Source organism: Dasypus novemcinctus, chromosome 2 (genome assembly GCF_030445035.2).
Source record: "Dasypus novemcinctus isolate mDasNov1 chromosome 2, mDasNov1.1.hap2, whole genome shotgun sequence".
NCBI classification, from domain to species: domain Eukaryota; kingdom Metazoa; phylum Chordata; class Mammalia; order Cingulata; family Dasypodidae; genus Dasypus; species Dasypus novemcinctus.
The window spans coordinates 98,451,361-98,469,381 of NC_080674.1; the positions used below are offsets into that span (position 1 = coordinate 98,451,361).

Sequence of the window (18,021 nt, forward strand, 5' to 3'; positions counted from 1 at the left end):
CTAAAACTATGGTGCATAAAAATGAATTTCGGTAGGAATTCCTGTCTCATTCCTGTTCCCAATTAAAACAGCTTCACTATTTTATTGTTTACCAAAAACCAATAGCAAACATTATTCTAAACATTTTTTATCATATTTAGTTTCCTTCTATTCCCATTCTGGTTTTGTTTTTTCCTGTGAATATTTGTTGAATTTTATCAATTCCCATTTCTTAATCTATGGATATGATTGTGTGTTTTTTTGCAATTTGTTGATATAATAAATTATCTATTAGATTTCCTGAAAATAGAACCATCTTTGCATTTCTGGAAAAATAAATCATATTGATTACAGTGTATTACTCTTTTGATATCATGCTGGGTTTCATTTGCTAAGATTTCATTTACAATTATTGCAACTATATTCATAAGTGAGAGTGGTTCATGGACCTCTTTCTTGTACTCAACAGACTAGTATTAAACTTATGTGAATATGAATTGAGAAGGTTTGCATCCTTCAGTGGAACGTGGAATGATTTAACATCAGAATTATTTGGAATTACTTTACCTTATTTTTTCCTTTTCAAAAATAGGGGTATATTTTAGATACAGTAAATTTCCCTGTCTTTGTTTTAAATGTTAGCTAGAACTCTATTGTGGAAAAATTTGGTTGTGATATCTTTAAAGCTAGGAATAATCAACTCTTCCACTTAATATATAGCCAATTTTTGTATTATATGTCCTGTACTTATACATGCATTGGAGGATATTATCAGAAGGTACTAAACTGCACAAAACCCCTTATTGGACAGCAATGATAATATCCTCCAAGTTGAGAACAGGCAATCTATAATTGATGCATTTCAAAAGCAAATTAAAGCATATCAAATATTTAGTCCCTGTATTTTATGGCCATTAGTTAAAATTATTGAATTTATCTTATTAGGCTGAACCCTCTGCAGAGTATGACCAGAAATACAGATTTTGTGTATATGATTCACTTATGGTCATAGAGTGTGTAAGAATTACCTAGATTTTTAAGCAAATCTTTCTGGTCCAATCAATAATGTTGAAACATGGTATAAAAGAAAAAATGGTTATTCCTTGTAATCCTACAAAATCATTAGAAAGAAAAGAGTTCATCCAGCAGTACTAAAAATGAAAATGTTTAAGGATGCAGCCCCTTCTTTCCTTTAACCCAAAACTTTGACAGTATGTTGACAACTCTTTAGAGCTGAGCCCTGACAAGCCATAACTCACCATGTATGAATTTATCCAAACTGGCCATAAGACTACATTTATTTTCAGCCAGTACCAATGAATCAATCCTCTTGGGTATTTCTCTGTTAATTTGTACTAAAATAATTCTTCTTACATGTTAAAAGTGTAACAAGTTACCCACTGTCCTAAATCATGAAGACTACATTTATATTAATACCAATGTCTTTTATTCAAAAATAATTAAATACAAATCTTCCTTACCAATGATTTAAATTGTCTGCCTAATTTGTGGTTTTCAGGCAATTTTTACATGAACAAGTCAGTAAAACTCAATACTAAATACATGTAACAAATGTTATCTGGGCAGTTAGAGGATGGAGATAACAGAGCCTTTTCTTTTTTCCTTAAAGGAAAGTCAGATTTCCATTTAAAGACAGAAACAGTTAATCACATGAAACTATAAATAAGTATTACTATCTCTACTACAAATGGAAAACCGGGCTCTGGGGAATTTTGAAAGTTTCCCAAAACTGTCAACTGGTAGAGCAAGGACTCTTGTCCAGATTCTCTTTCCAAAATCTTGAGTAATTTTCACTACACATATGTCTCTCTTAGTTGGAGTGACTGGCTTTCATGATGGGGAAAAAGGAGAGAATGACGACAACAACAGGAGAAATACTCTGTTGAAGATGGTCAGAGAAGCTTCAGAAAAAGGTACAGATTATCAGAAATTCTATTAGGGATGGTTTTCACCTTTACAAACAAAATCTGAATGTCCACTCTATGCCAATCACTTGGGATACAAACAAGAGAAAGGGCACCAATTTAAGTTGCCAAAGAGAAAAGATTTTATTCCAACAACAAATATATTAGGCACTGTACCAGAACCTGGGGATAATGACAGATAAAAAAAGCCTACTCCCCGAACTCATAAAGCTTATGAGTGGGAAAATTGACAATCAACAAACAAGCAAATAAACGAATTAAATAAATAAATAAATAATTAAATAAATCTTTAAAAAAAAATAAAAAGATGGGCGTGTATGTTGCTTTAAATCTTTATCGCTTCATCACTGGGATATAATAACTAAATTTTAAAAATTAAGTACCCTTATGCTACAGAGTTTACTTTCAGCTTAATAGTGTAATTTTGCCATCACCCACAGTCTCGATCCAACTTTCATCCTTTCCCAGTTTAGAAACGTTCCCTTGTCCTTTCAATGAACGAGACCGCTCTCCTCCCGCCTTACCCACCTTCCTCCCTGGAGGCCGGCCTGGCCATGTGGTCACCGGGGAGGGCTCATTTCACATGAGCGAGGTATGCTGAAGGTCTGGACGAGGCTGCAGTGCTCCTAGAGCTGGTTCAGGAGGCAGGCGGAGGCAGGCAGCACTCAGTCAACACTGCCGCTCGCAGTACTGGCGCGTTGCCCTTGGGGAACCCCCTGAGCTTCGGGGCTGCCCCCATCACCTGTGCCGCAGCCTCCCAAACGCAGCATCCCAAGGGTCAGCCACTTCCACTTTTAAACAGTGAAGGTAGGAGGCTCCGAAGCCATGAGGGCCAGAGGCCTCGGTGGGACCTACAGGCCCCGCAGGACGTGCCGGGACGCGTGACGTAGGCACGTCACACAACGAATCCGCGAGCGCTACCCCTGCAGGGGAGGCTGGGAGAGACAGGAGGATCAGTTGTAGATACTGTTCTTGAGTTGGGTGTTGTCCTTTATCATCCTTTTCTTAGTTGGCCAGGGGGAGCCCAGTAAACTGGATTCTGCTGAGATACAGAGTTGAAACAGCAAATTAACAATGAAGATTTAAGTCTCTGGGACATATATTTAATGAGGATATTGCTAATTATAGATTCAAATAAAATGGGCAGAAGAGTCATGTGTAGACATTATAAATGAGTCTAACTCTGTACATTGGGGAGCATATATTCTAAAGTAAGGCCCACTGATAGGGTGTTAAATTCCTGAGATTGTCTGTGCTGCCTACAATGTCCAGATGTCTCTAGAGTGCTCAGAAGCCCTGCTGTTTGAGGTCTGTTTACTGTAGCAATCAATGAGATCCTGCTGAGATGTGCATAAGCATAACCTCTGCAATGACCTCCCAGCTCATTTTGACATCCCTTGGCCATAAAAATTCATCTGTATTTAATATTTCCCCCCATTTGGTCAAGGTCTTTTTCCAAATGCACTCCAGTTGGCACTTGGTAATAATCCCTTGGTGCCAGGGAGGCTTATCCCTGGGGGGTCATGTCCCATGCTGGGGGAGGAGTGAAGGGGAAGTGGGGAGGTAATACATTTATATGGTACCTTTGGCTTAGGGTGAGATTACACTTGATCAACAAGGAGGCTTTCAGGATGTAACTCTTAGGCAGTATATAATATAGGTTAAGCTTCAATTTCACAAGAACAAGGTTCATAAGTAAAACCATCAACATCAAGGGCCTGGTATCATAGTCTGTCCTCCTTTGCTAGGCACTGCACAGGGGATTCTTGCTGTTCTTTTAGAGAATGTAGCAGGATTTCTCAGGATGAGAATTCAATATTCTTTCAGTTATTGTAGGGGTCTCCACACACTTAGACAACATCTTATGACCACTTGAACATATTCATATGCCCCAGGTAGACGCCTCCCCACAAATTTCCCCATCAAGGACACCCCCCACCAGTGATCCTCCCCTGCCACAGTTGTGACTCTTCTCCAATCCAAAACATCCTGTGGGGATTCTCTTTAAGATTTCCAATGGTTTTTCAATCACCAAGTCTAAGCCATTTCTCAATCTTCACCCTCATCAACTGTTAAAATATCTGATGATGTAGCTCACCCATACTCTTTAAGATGGCCTTCCTTTCCTTTCATAAGACAATTTTGTATTTTATTTCCCTAACAATTCCTCTATCTTCTCTTGCTACATCTTGCCACTTTTTCTCCCATCCTCCAAAGTCTTATGCTTTATGTTCTCTATTTTTAAACTGTTTCATGATAATCATATGTGAACGATGGCTTAAGTTATTATTTCCCAGTAGAAATGTCATAAATCTCTGATAATATACCAGAGTCTTCTAAATATTTGCTGAGTAAAATTATAAAATCAGATTACCAATTACTGAGTGCTGATGATCTAAGCTTTCAATATATTGAGTCAATATTATTAAAAAATTTGAAATTAAGTATTCTCAGATATGTGGCAAATATACAGTAGATACAGTATTTTTAAGTCTTGATCTCACACCCACATGTGACAAAGGCTACTATATTTCAATATACATTTTTGTATCTTAATATAGTATTTTAAATACTATGTTTGAGGGACAAAGTTTTGTAATTATGAATAATAATAAAAACTAAGGCCTTTATTATCAACTTCTGAACAATGCCTTTCATCTTTACCATGTGAAAAGGCAATATTTGTATTACTAGAATAGAGCTTCCCAAATTTTTATCTTTTTATTTTTTTTAAAGATTTATTTATTTAATCCCCCCCCCCCCCTTGTCTGTTCTCTGTGTCTATTTGCTGCGTCTTGTTTCTTTGTCCGCTTCTGTTGTCGTCAGCGGCACGGGAAGTGTTGAAGAGGAAGGGGTTGAAAAGTGATATAGCGGGCTGATTTACAGGCTACAATTCCTCATTAGGTTATAAATCCCCAGGGTTTACTTGTGTGGCCACGTGGCAGAGGAAAAATGGCAAGAGCAGCATGCAGAGGACAGGAACGGGTCCAGAGGCAAGAAAGCAGGGTGTGAGCATGCTTAGACCTCAAAGTCTGCTTTATAAACTATTAATTATTCTACCCCTTTGCTAATGGCAGGGGAGGGGTTTCAGCTGTTTGCTATTTTGATTGATTACCCCCCCATCAATCCCCCAGAAAGGACCCAATGATAAAGTCCTTGGGGAATATCTGGGACTTTTGTTTGTTCCCAAAAGAAGTCTTTGTTCTGGAGAGCAGAATCCTGGGGGTGGGGTCTTTTAGCAGCCATCTTGGGGGTTACTGATGTCCACATGACTCTCTGCGAGTTCCAGATACCTCTATTAATGCCCTATCTTACTAGCCTGCTTCAGTATTATACATTAATAAATCCAGCCTCACATATATATGTAGTTGGAAAGGGGAGAAGTATTTTAATAGCTTTTCTAGATAAGTGCGGAGAGTCTTTGATCCTACACCAAAACTCAAGTGATAATTTATTAAAGGTTAGTGGCAATGTAGAATCTGAAACCATATCAATGAACATTTTATGCTTTGATGCATTAAAATTCAGTTGTCTCTATTGCTCTTTGAATGAATCTTTTAATTATTGCATGATTTTATAACATCATGCATTGATCATTTGGATAACATTGGTTCTCTGAGTTGCACAGATTCTCTCTGGACATGTTTCATTATACAACCAAAGAGAGAAAGAACAAAATGCCCACCTTTGTTAATATCACCACTGATTTCATAAAAGTGTTTTTAAGTTTTGGGAAGCTGTTGTTTTAGTGGGAAACTAAAACAATAAATATGTATCTACAGTTTCTTTGGGTCAGGAATCTAGGGGTGACTTAACTGGGTTGTTCTGACTCATGAAGTTTGCAGTGAAATTGTTGCCCAGGTTGCCGTAATCTTAAGGCTCAAGTGAAGGTAGATCCACTTCCAAGCTCACTCAGGTGGCTTTTGGCGGAGCCCAGAAGATCCGCTTCCAGGTTCACTCACATGGCTGTTGGCAAGCTTCAACTCCTTGCCAGATGGGCTTCTCCATAGGCTGTCTGAGTGTCCCCAAGACCTGGCAGATGGTTTCCTTCTCCCTAGGGCTGACTCATGAAATGGCAGCTTGCTTATCCCACAGTGAAAGATTCAAAAGAGAGAGAAAACAAGAGAATGCACACAAGATAGAAGCCACAGTCATTTTACTACCTGATCTCCGTGTGGCCACTCATCTATTCAGCCGTAATTTTTGCCCTAGAAACAGTCAAGCCCACACTCAGGGCAGGAAACTAAGCTTCACTTTCTGAGATGTGCTGTTTCAAATAATTTGTAGACATATCTACAAAACCACTATACTTCAAGCTCATGGTGTCGATGCAAAATTCTGCCCAAATCCTAATTTTTGCTTTAAAGCTCAAATTTATCACTGGCAAGAAATACTGTTAGTTGTTTTCCTTGAAATGATAAGCTAACTTGGCTCATTGTTGAGAAAATATCTGTCAAATACCCAGGTTTGTATAACCATAGTTTGTCTGTCAGTTCTTTCAAGTGAAAATGACATTCTATGAAAAAAGCAGCTGATTCAGCTCACAGTTCAAATGATTACACAAGTGATTTTCCTTGAGGCATCATGCTTTTCAATGTGTAGCAAAAGTGCTTTATGTGTACTTCCCATTTAATCACACAGAATGTTAAAAGGATGTGTACTCAAGGGTTGAGGTTTAATAAAAATAATTTTTACTGGTCATCCAGGACATTCTTAAGTAAAGCTGACTTTTTATTTTTGTTTATTTATCTTTTTACCATGAGTTCTTGGTTGTGAAGAATGAAATGACTACTTGTAGAGTTTGGTAACACTGCCTTGATTTGTGCCATGGTGTCAAGAGCTTTCTCAAGGGAAGCAGACATGGCTCAACTGATAGAGCATCCGTCTACCATATGGAGGGTCCAGAGTTTGATACCCAGGGCCTCCTGACCCATGTGGTAAGCTGGCCCATGCGCAGTGCTGCCGCGGTGCAAGGAGTGCTGTGCCATGCAAGGATGCTCCTGTGTAGGGGTGCCCCACATGCAAGGAGTGCGCCCCGCAAGGAGAGTCGCCCCGTGTGAAAAAACCACAGCCTACCCAGGAGTGGTGCTGCACACATGGGGAGCTGATGTAGCAAGATGACACAACAAAAAAGAGACGCAGTTTCCTAGTTCTGCCAGATAATGCAAGTGGACACAGAAGAACACAATGCAAATGGACACACAGAGAGCAGACAACAGGGGGGAAGAAGAAAGAAAGAAAGCAAATAAATCTTAAAAAAAAAAAAGAGCTTTATCCACTGTTGCTTTTGTACCATCAGTGCAAATATCAGCACAGTGAAATAGGCAGATAACATGATATTATTGTTATAAGCATAATTTTGACCTCTCAGACCTGCTGAAAGCACCTCAGTGACTCCCAGGCATCTGCAGACCATACTTTGAGAAGTACTGAAATTGAGCAAAATCCTTTTTAGCAAAAGTAAACAGAGAACACATCTATTTAATCTTGACTGATATTATAACTTGCAGCATAATGCTCTAACAATACACAAGTTTTAAACTGTTATGCTGTGCTATTGAGGGTATTTCAAAAGTTGTCTCTCCTATTTGAAAGAACAAAATTCTAAAAAATCTGACAAAAAAGTGGGTCAGAATTATTTATTTTTCTTTTACAGTAAGTTTAGGTACCTGTTATAAATGTCCTGGTGCAAAATCCCATTGAAAGGAAATAATTTTAGCCCCGACAGCATTCTTAAGAAAATATTTTAAAAGATAAAAAATATTCTAGATCTACTGGAAAAGTCTCAGAATCATAAGGTTTCTCTGTATAAATCTGTCCAGGTCTCCAATTTAAATTTTGGAAATTTAATTATGCAAATAAATTTATATACCCCTACCAAAGATGTATAAATGGCTAAAATTAATGCTTTCCATCTTTGGAATCAAAGTTCCATTAACTACACAATCTCTCTAAATGACATATTTTATTCATTTCATGAGTTGAAATATAATAGCAGATCTGGGGATATTCTGAGAGGCAGCATTTCAGTGTATGTGATTGGAATCACACATACTGTGAGGGTGATACAGAATAAATCTAGTGCCTTATTCACATGCTGGCTGTTAAACCACTTAGGTAAGCATTTGCCTTGGATTGAACCTTCCACTTGCATCTACTATTTACTCTTACTTAACCTCTCTGTGCCTCCAGTTTACCCCTAAATAAAGTGAGAAGAAAAACTATCTACTTACAGAGTTTTTGTGAGGATTGAATTAGAACATCTATAAAAGTATTACCACAGCACCTGGCATATAAAAAGTGTTCTGTCCAATTTAGCTACATCTATTACTATCTTGTTCTTTCAAGTTTTCTTCTCCAGCTAAGTTCAGTTCCTTCAGCCACTCTTCATGGAACATGGTTTCACATACCTTCATCATTATGATTGCTTTCTTCTCACTGTGTCCTAATTTATTAACCTAGTGAGCTGAGCATCGAGGGTGGAGTAGAAGAGCTAGGCCTTTAATCTCAGTGAGATCTGTTGATTTATTTCTACTATGTATTATGTCATGCTCACTGTATCTAAAGCACAAAAGAAGGAGCTAAAATTGATTCCACATTAAAGTTTTAAATCTTTTCAGTATGGTAAGACATAAAATTGTCATATTTTAGACTAGAGCAATACAAAGCACTATAAAATCAAAGGCTAGAGTGTTTGATACAGACTAGACTGCTATGGGACTTTAGGCAGGGAACACCATTGTGGGAGGGGGGAAATCAGGGAAAGCTTCATGGAAAAAATTGCGTATTGAGTTTGGCTGGGAATTACGCCTAGATTGGCAGAGAGGAGGAAAGGTGGGATAAGAAAATAAACAAAACCAGTGGGGCTGGAATGAAATGAGCCTGTTATGTTCAAGAATAGAGAAAGAAGGCTAAATTAGAAGACAACTGTATTTCACACATAGCAGGACAAAGGTGTGTATTCCTGTGGTTTGATAAGAGCACTTCTGAAGGGAACCAGCCTGAGATCCTTCTAAAATATACCCCATCTGGAGGGGGAATGTGAGCTCAATAAAGCGGTGGATTGCTAGAAGCCCAGGGAGGTTGTTAACAAGCCAGAAAAGCAGTAGGAGTTCCCATCAGGGTTCCAAGAGACAAAGAATCACCTTTGACTATTTGCCACTCTACAGAGCCCCAATGCCAGGTAACAACCATACAGATAAGTGAGACCTCTCCTCCTTCCTTCTTGCAGATTTTCAACAGGCCAAAAGCAGAAATTTATGAGGGAGGAGGTGAACTGAGAAGGAGAAAAACAACTGACCACAGCTGTTGATTTTCAGGCTGGGAATGGGAAGAGGTTTTCAATGGAAGAAGAGATTGAAGTGTGTATTATTACACTGAACTGGATTCTAATGACTAAAAAGAGACTATTCATTTATTACCTGAGAGCAATCACAAAACTATAAAACCTACCTGAGATTTCATGGTGATTTCATAGTTGCTTTCTATTTGAGCCTGTGTGAGTTCAGCTCCTTTAACAAAGTGGTTAAAAACTACTATTTATTGAGAACCTGTTTGTGTCAGACTGGCTATATATATTCTCTCTCCTATCTTTTTGAGAATCTCTCAAAAGACAGGTTGACTGTTCCCAAATGAATGTTTTTCTGGGCATGTGTTTCAATAAATGGACAAACTTTATTTGTATTTAGGAAAATAGTGTATCAGAGTAACTACAGCCAGGCTAACTTAAGTTCACATCCTGGTCCTGCCACTTAAAAGCTGTGACATCTTGCTAATCTCTTAGACCCTGTTTCCTCTTCTATAAAATAGAAATAAACAACTCTGTGCCTACTTAACAGAGTTGTCGTAAAGAATAAATGAGATAATATATGTACAGTAGCACAGTATCTGATACATAGAGAGCGTTCAATAAATTGTAGCAATGATTATGATGACCATGATCCTAGGTGGCATAGTGACAAAACAAAAATACTATTTTAGAAAAATTTACCAAGCATTGGAATGCGAGGTAGATCGAAACCAAATCAAGACTAGCAACAGGAAGAAAAATTAGAACTATCAAGTGATAAAGGTTGAGGTTAAGGTTGTAACCATAGGAAGAAATGGAAGGAACAAATACAAAGATGATCAGGAAAAGTAACTGCTTAATATGACAAATAAAAGAGAGAAAGAGTCAAAGGCAACTCACCCTTAAAAGCTTGAGTAAATGGGAGAAATAAAGAAATTGGCAGAGTGAATGGGTTGGTAGGTGAGATTAGTGGGAAGAACACTATTGTTTTGTTTTGCTACATTTTTAATTTAGGTGATGATGGGACTTCCAAATGAAAATATCCTATAGATATTTGGAAAAGTCATTTATTTATTCATTTATTTGTCTAATATTTATTGAGAGCCTAATCAGTGCCATATAAAATGCTAGTCTGTAGTGACACTATGGCCAATAACATAGACGTAGCTCTTCCCTTCATGGAGCTAACAGTCTAGACAAGAATTGGAGTTCAAATGGGACAACTGAGTCAGACAAAATGATGTGGGGAGCTTCAACACAGAGACAGGTAAAATCATGAATATTAATCAATTGTAATGGAGAGTCTGTGTCAAGAAGAGAAAACTTCTGGAAATATTCAGTCAAGGAGACACAAGGAATGATCAAAGAAGTCAGAAGTAAACCAGGATAGCACATTGTGATTATGTTTGTTATTTTTTATTTTTTTTTGCCCCTTTCCCCACCCGCACCTGATTATTTTTATATTAAATTTTAACCACCTATGTAGTTTATAAGTATTTTATTAAGAAACAATATGTTTCCTAATGGCAATTAATTTATATTTTTAATTGCTTATTTTGAAATAATTATAGGGATAGGAAAGTAAAACATAATGCTGAGAGATCCCATGTATCCTTCACACTGTTTCTCCCAAAGTTAACATCTTGCTTAACTTTAGTACAATGTCAAAAGCAGTAAACTGATATTGGTACAAACCACTTACCTTATTCAGTTTTACAAGCACTTATTTGTGTGTATGTAAGTTCTATGCCATATTGTCACATATGTAGATTCAGGTATCATTCATCCTTAATTGTTAAAATATTTTGTTTTTCCTCACTCCGATTACTTATATAGTATGAAGAATCCATACCACAGTAATTTTGAAAAAATTATTCTTATAGTTTACTGATACCCCCTAATATTCAAACAGCCAAATATAGTGATGGCCATAAAGACTTTTTAGAATATTTAAGGAACTTTACATATATGTTACATTATAGAATATATTGAGTTAGATCCTTCTGAGACCTTTTCCCATCGCTCATTGGCCCCCAATTTCTTCATCAGTAAAATTAGAGTTATGATTTCTAAAGCCCTTTATAGCTCTGCAATTCTATAATTGTGTAATTCTAATTTCTAGGTCACTTGGTCCCATGATATAAATAAAGTAGAAACTTGAAACTACATTTATTCTTTTGGTTGAGAGTTAGTCACTTATATATTGGGCCAGGGGCCAGTGGCCAGCAGGGCACAGTTAGTTACTGTCTTCTGGTAGTAAATAATACCCCAGTAACTTGAAAGATTTTAATTTATTTCCACAGAGGGCTGATTTCTCTAAAGGATTTGTGTACCTTAGGAAATAGGAGAAAAAAACATTAATAATTGTTCTATTGAAAATAAATTCTATTATTGAAATGAAAATATTTGTTACCCCATGTTTTAGTTTGCCAAGGGGCTGCCAATGCAAAGTACCAGAGATAGGTGGGTTTTTATAATGGGGATTTAAATGAGATAAAACCTTATTGTTCCAAGGCTGTGAAAAGTCCAACTCACGGCATCATAAGGGATGGTTTCTCACCAAAGTTGGCTGCCACATGGTGAAGCAAGATGACTGCCACTCTCTGCCGAGGTCTCTGCCTTTCTGCAGCTGTGAGCAAACTGGGCATAGGGCTTGTGTCTTACCCGGCCTTCTCTCTTAGTCTTGGTGGCTCCACTTTCTTCCCAAAATTAGCTTTAACCTATGAGGCATATGGCTCATCTTTCCCTGGGCCTCAGCTCTTTGAGCCTCTAGTGGGGTTTCTCTCCTTGCAGCCCAGTTGTGGGCAAAACTGGAGTCCTTTCTCTCATCATTGCAGGATCAAGTACAGCAACTTCCTTTAACTGTGTCTGTCTCTCTCTCTGTCTCTGTTTATATCAGACATAGCCAGAGGGTGGAAACCCAAGCTGGCTCATGCCTCACTGACATAGTCCAATCAAAAGCCCTAAAGCAATTTATCAAGTAATGTAATCAGAAGATCCTCAACTGAATTTATTGCAATCAAAGGGTATCACACCCACAGGAATAGATTAGTTTAAAACATAATCTTTCTCTTCTCAGGATTCATAAAATAATTCCAAACTGCCAAACCCCACTATTTTAAATAACATTCTAACTAAAATATTATGAACCATTTATTTCCTGACAACATACCATATACTCATGTTGAGCTTCACTTCTACTTAAAAAAATTTTTGTAATACTCGGACCTCGTTTACACAAGGATGGAAGATTCCTCTATTTAGGAAGAAAATAGAATTAGATCAATTGCCCAAGAAAATTAATATTCACGAACTGGACCAAAGAAAGGTCTGTAATGAATTTTATTAAAATAGTAAAAGCTTTTGTGCTTTGAAAAAAGCATTAGTAGAAGATCTGCATAAGTAAACTCAATGTCTAATTATTTGCAGGCTAGGTGAACACCACTTTCTGAAAGTGACCCTGAGGTGTAAACTTTGTACAGTAGTCATATTAGAATGCTTGACTGACTTCGTGTTTCTTACACATTGATGACAACACAGTTATTCAATAATGTTCTAGAAAAAAAACGACCAGTGGACTAAACCACCTCATAATGTTAAGCTACTTTTTCTGAACAAAAAGTAATGATCATATTCAAATCTTTAAAGGATTGTTCAGTAGCTTGTTCCATGCCAGTAGTCCCATTACATGCTACAAAGACTCTCTCAAGAGAAAATTTAAGAAGACATAGTATTTACTTTTAGTCAATAGAATTGGCGGAGAAAAAAATATCTCTGAGAGGTGTCATGATGATGGGAGAGAGTGTTGCTGTGGGGGGAGTGGGGGGCGGGGGCGGTGGGGTTGAATGGGACCTCATATTTTTCATAATGTAATTTAAAAAAAAATAATAAATAATTAAAAAAAAACATATAACACAAAACTCAGGTGTTTAAAAATCATAAACAAAATAGCAACACACACACAAGATAGACATATATATACAGAACATATATTATAAATATATTATAAAACATACACACATACACATCATGTTATCTTTACATTTCTGGCAGAGGAGCTCAGGCCTACCTGGGGCCATGGAACTAGTTTGTGCTCATATTTCAGAATAAGTATCAATTTTGGAAATAACCCATTATGGAATGGAATGTTATATAGAGACCATTTCCTGAGCTCTGCTGGGCACTAGCTCTGTGAAGGAAGCCCGATTATTTCAAATTTACAGATACTCAGAGGTATTAAGTCATTGCACAGATGCCAAGGGGCAAATATAGGATAAGAACCATGACTGTCTACCCCAAACATTTACTGCTCTTAGGCATATTATATGCCTCTAGCTACAAATCTTTATTTAAGTAGACCCAACAGAACCTCTACAGAGGAGCATTCAGCATTTTGCTCCTATATATTGCATTTTCTTAATTATTTTCTTGAAAGTGGCTATAAAGCATCACTTATATTACATCTGATGACATTTTTTGTTCAAGATAATCAGACTGGAGGGACTTCCGGCAAGATGGTGGCTGAGTGAGCTTGCCTTGCCGTCTCTCCTGGGAAGAGGCAGCTGGGCACCGCTGGAGGTTCTCCGGGACCAGGCTTTTTCAGGATTTTTTCAGGGCAGGAAGTGTCTGGACATCGATTTGGTGGAAGGTAACGGAAAGGACTGGTCTATAAGATATAATTTGGGACTTTTCAGGAGGGGGAGGCAAGATGGCAGCTGAGTGAACTTCCTGGTTACTAGCTCCTGGGGGGAATCGGCTGGGAGGCGTCGGAGACTCTTTGGGACCGGCTGTTTCGGGATTTTTCCTGGTCCGGAGGTGTCTGGACATCGATTTGGAGGGAAGGTAACAGAGAGGATCCATCTGTGAAATATACACGGAGATCCCAGCTACGTGTGGAGGACTCCCTCCTTGGGTAGGTGGAGCCGAGGCAGCTAGCACCGCGGCGGGTGGCGGGCAGGAGAGCCGAGCCGCGCTGTGCCGCAGCGGGCGAAGGAGACAAGCCCAGCCGAGCCTAGCCTTGCCGCGGCGGGCGGCGGGCGGGAGAGCCGAGCCGCGCTGCGCCGCGGCGGCGGGCGGTGGGCGGGGAAGCCGAGTCCGGCCGAGCCCGGCTGAGACACAGCGGGCGGGGGGGCCGAGCCCGGCCACGCCGCGCCGGGCGGCGGGCGGGAAAGCCGAGCTCAGCCGAGCCCAGCCGAGCCTGGCGGCGGGGTTTCTGTTCTTTGTTTTTTATTTTTTTTTTATTTTTATTTTTTTTGTTGTTGTTGTTGTTCTTGTTGTTCTTTTTTTTTTTTTCCAATCCTCTCTTTCTTGTCCCCAATATTCTTCTTATACTATTTTACCTTAACAATACAATAGGTCCTACAGGAAATACCTCACATTTGCTGGGTTTCCTCACCCTCCACTGCCTCATTTCTCTGTGAATAGATTTAGCCTATCTACACTATCCCCTTTCCCCTACAACTTGATATCCTCCACCATCTGCTATCTCTCCTATATTCCATCTCCCTTTCTTTGATCCACAAAGTGTCTAACTCTTAATTTCTAATACCTTTGTTTAGTTTTCCATCTGGTATTCGTCCCTGAAACTATTACCTTTCTTTTCTCTTTCCCTCTCTCACGAAAACAATAGCCTCTTAGTACGTACCACATTCCTCCCATATTCAGTCGTCTACCTCATTATAGGTACTTTCCTACTACTATAACTCTACACAATTTACATGATCTAACCCCCATCCTCCCAGAACTCATATTGTTGCTTTGTAAACATATATCACCAATACTACTTCACACTTTTTCCTTCCTTACACAATTGACTTTCCCCAGCACTAATACTTTCCTTTAAAGTGAGCTTAACTAGCAATAAGAAATTGGAATAAGAAGAACAAAGTGACAAAGAGAAGATATAACACTTACGCAAAAACAACAGCTAATTACTCTCCAAGACTAGACAAAGAAGCTAAGGAACTGATTAAACCTGTCAAGAAAAAATGTTGACAAGACAGCAACAAAAATCTACAAACCAAACCAGTAATCAGGAAAACATGGCTGAATCCAATCAACAAACTGAAAATCAGGAAGGGGGGCAGGACTTCGCACAAGCAATGAAAGATCTCAGAACATTTATCACCGACAAATTTGATGAAGTAATGAAAGAGGTAAACAGTGTGAAGACAACACTTGGAGGGGAAATTGCAGACATGCGCAAAAAAATAACAGATATGATGGAAATGAACACCACAATTCAAGAAATCAAAAATACACTTGCAGCAAATATCAGCAGACTAGAAGAGGCAGAGCAGAGAATTAGTGATGTGGAAGACAGTGCATTGGAAATCAAACAGATAGTAGAAGTGGTCAATAAAAAGGTAGAAAAAATCCAGATAGGACTTAGGGACCTGAATGATAACGCAAAACGCTCAAACATACGTATTATAGGCATTCCAGAAGGAGAAGAGAAGGGAAAGGGGTCAGAAGGAGTGTTGCAGGAAATAATGAATGAAAACTTCCCAAATCTACTGAAAGAGACAGATGTACATATCCAAGAAGCACAGCGCACTCCACTGGTCATAAACCCCAACAGGCCCACCCCAAGACATATACTTGTCAAATTATCCAATGCTCAAGACAAAGAAAAAATTCTAAAAGCAGCAAGAGAAAAGAAAACCATCACATACAAGGGAAACTCCATAAGATTAAGTGCTGATTTCTCATCTGAAACGATGGAGGCAAGAAGGCAGTGGTATGATATAGTCAAGGTACTAAAGGAAAAAAATCTCCAACCAAGAATACTCTATCCAGCTAAACTAGCATTCAAAAATGATGGAGAGTTCAAAATATTCACAGATAAACAGAAACTGAAAGAGTATATCAACAGGAAACCTCCCCTTCAAGAAATTCTTAAGGGAATTCTGCAGGAAGAAAGGAAAAAACAGGACAGTCAGAGATGGAGGAGAGTGTAAAAGCAACAAGAAAGACAAAAATAGAAGGGGAAAATAAAATAATACAAACAAAATATAACAAACACAAATCCAACCAAAATATGGCTACCATAAATAACTCTCTAAACGTAATAACACTGAATGTCAACGGATTAAACTCACCTATCAAAAGATTCAGACTGGGACACTGGATAAGGAAATACGACCCATCTATATGCTGCCTACAAGAGACACATCTTAGACCCAGAGACTCATGGAGGTTGAAAGTGAATGGCTGGAAAACAATCATACAAGCAAACAACAACCAAAAAAAGGCAGGAGTAGCTATATTAATATCAGACAAAATAGACTTTAAATGCGAAACAATTGTGAGAGACAAAGAAGGATACTATATTTTAGTGAAAGGGACAATTTGTCAAGAAGATCAAACAATCATAAATATTTATGCTCCTAACAAGGGCGCCTCTAAATATGTGAGGCAAACGCTGGAAAAACTAAGTGAAAGAATAGATGCATCTACAATTATAGTGGGGGATTTTAATACACCACTATCAACTCTGGACAGAACATCTCAAAAGAGAATCACTAAAGAAACAAAACATTTGAACAGTATATTAGAAGAGCTGGATCTAATAGACATATATAGATCATTACACCCAAACACAGCAGGATATACATTTTTCTCAAGCGCACATGGAACATTCTCCAAGATTGACCATATGCTAGGCCACAAAGAAAGGCTTAATGAATTCAGAAAGATCGAAATCATACAAAACAATATCTCTGACCACAGTGGAGTCAAGCTGGAAATTTGCAAGGGACAGAGACCCAGACTTCACACGACAATTTGGAAATTAAACAGCACACTCTTAGAAAAACAGTGGGTCAAAGAGGAAATCTCAAAAGAAATCAATGACTACCTTGAAACAAATGATAATGGTAACACAACATACCAAAATTTATGGGATGCAGCAAAAGCGGTACTGAGAGGGAAATTTATAGCCATAAATTCATATATCAAAAAAGAAGAAAGAGCAGAAATTGAAGAATTAACCGCACATTTGAAGGAATTAGAAAAACAACAACAAAGTAACCCAACAGGAAGAAGAAGGAAGGAAATAACAAAGATAAGAGCAGAACTAAATGAAATAGAAAATAAGAAAGCACTTGAAAAAATAAACAAGACCAAGAGCTGGTTTTTTGAGAAGATCAACAAAATTGACAAACCTTTAGCGAGACTAACAAAGAAAAAAAGAGAAAAGATGCAAATACACAAAATAAGAAATGAGAAAGGTGATATCACCACTGACCCCACAGAAATAAAGACTATCATAAGAGGATACTTTGAAAAACTATATTCCAACAAAAATGACAATTTAGAGGAAATGGACAGATTCCTAGAAATACATAAGCAGCCCATACTGACGAAAGAAGAAATTGATGATCTTAACAAACCAATCACAAGCAAAGAGATAGAATCAGTCATTAAAAATCTCCCAACTAAGAAGAGCCCAGGGCCAGACGGCTTCACAGGTGAATTCTACAAAACATTCCGGAAAGAACTAACACCAATCCTGTTGAAACTATTCCAAAAAATCGAAACAGAAGGAACACTGCCTAATTCCTTCTATGATGCCAACATTACCCTAGTACCAAAGCCAAACAAAGACACCACAAGAAAGGAAAATTACAGACCAATTTCTCTAATGAACCTAGACGCAAAAATACTTAACAAAATACTTGCTAATCGTATTCAACAACACATTAAACGAATTATACACCATGACCAAGTGGGATTTATCCCAGGTATGCAAGGATGGTTCAACATAAGAAAATCAATCAATGTAATACACCATATAAACAGATTGAG

At 38.2% G+C, this 18,021-nt stretch overlaps 1 long non-coding RNA gene across 1 annotated transcript in view; it reads right to left on the reverse strand.

The window, feature by feature from the left end:
- Positions 1–357: 357 nt before the first annotated feature.
- Positions 358–18,021, reverse strand: part of LOC105747304 (uncharacterized) — a 39,685-nt gene continuing 22,021 nt past the window's right edge. Inside the window, exon 3 of the long non-coding RNA XR_001119386.3 lies at positions 358–2,967. This is a non-coding gene — a long non-coding RNA (uncharacterized lncRNA). The remainder of the gene's footprint in view (positions 2,968–18,021) is intronic.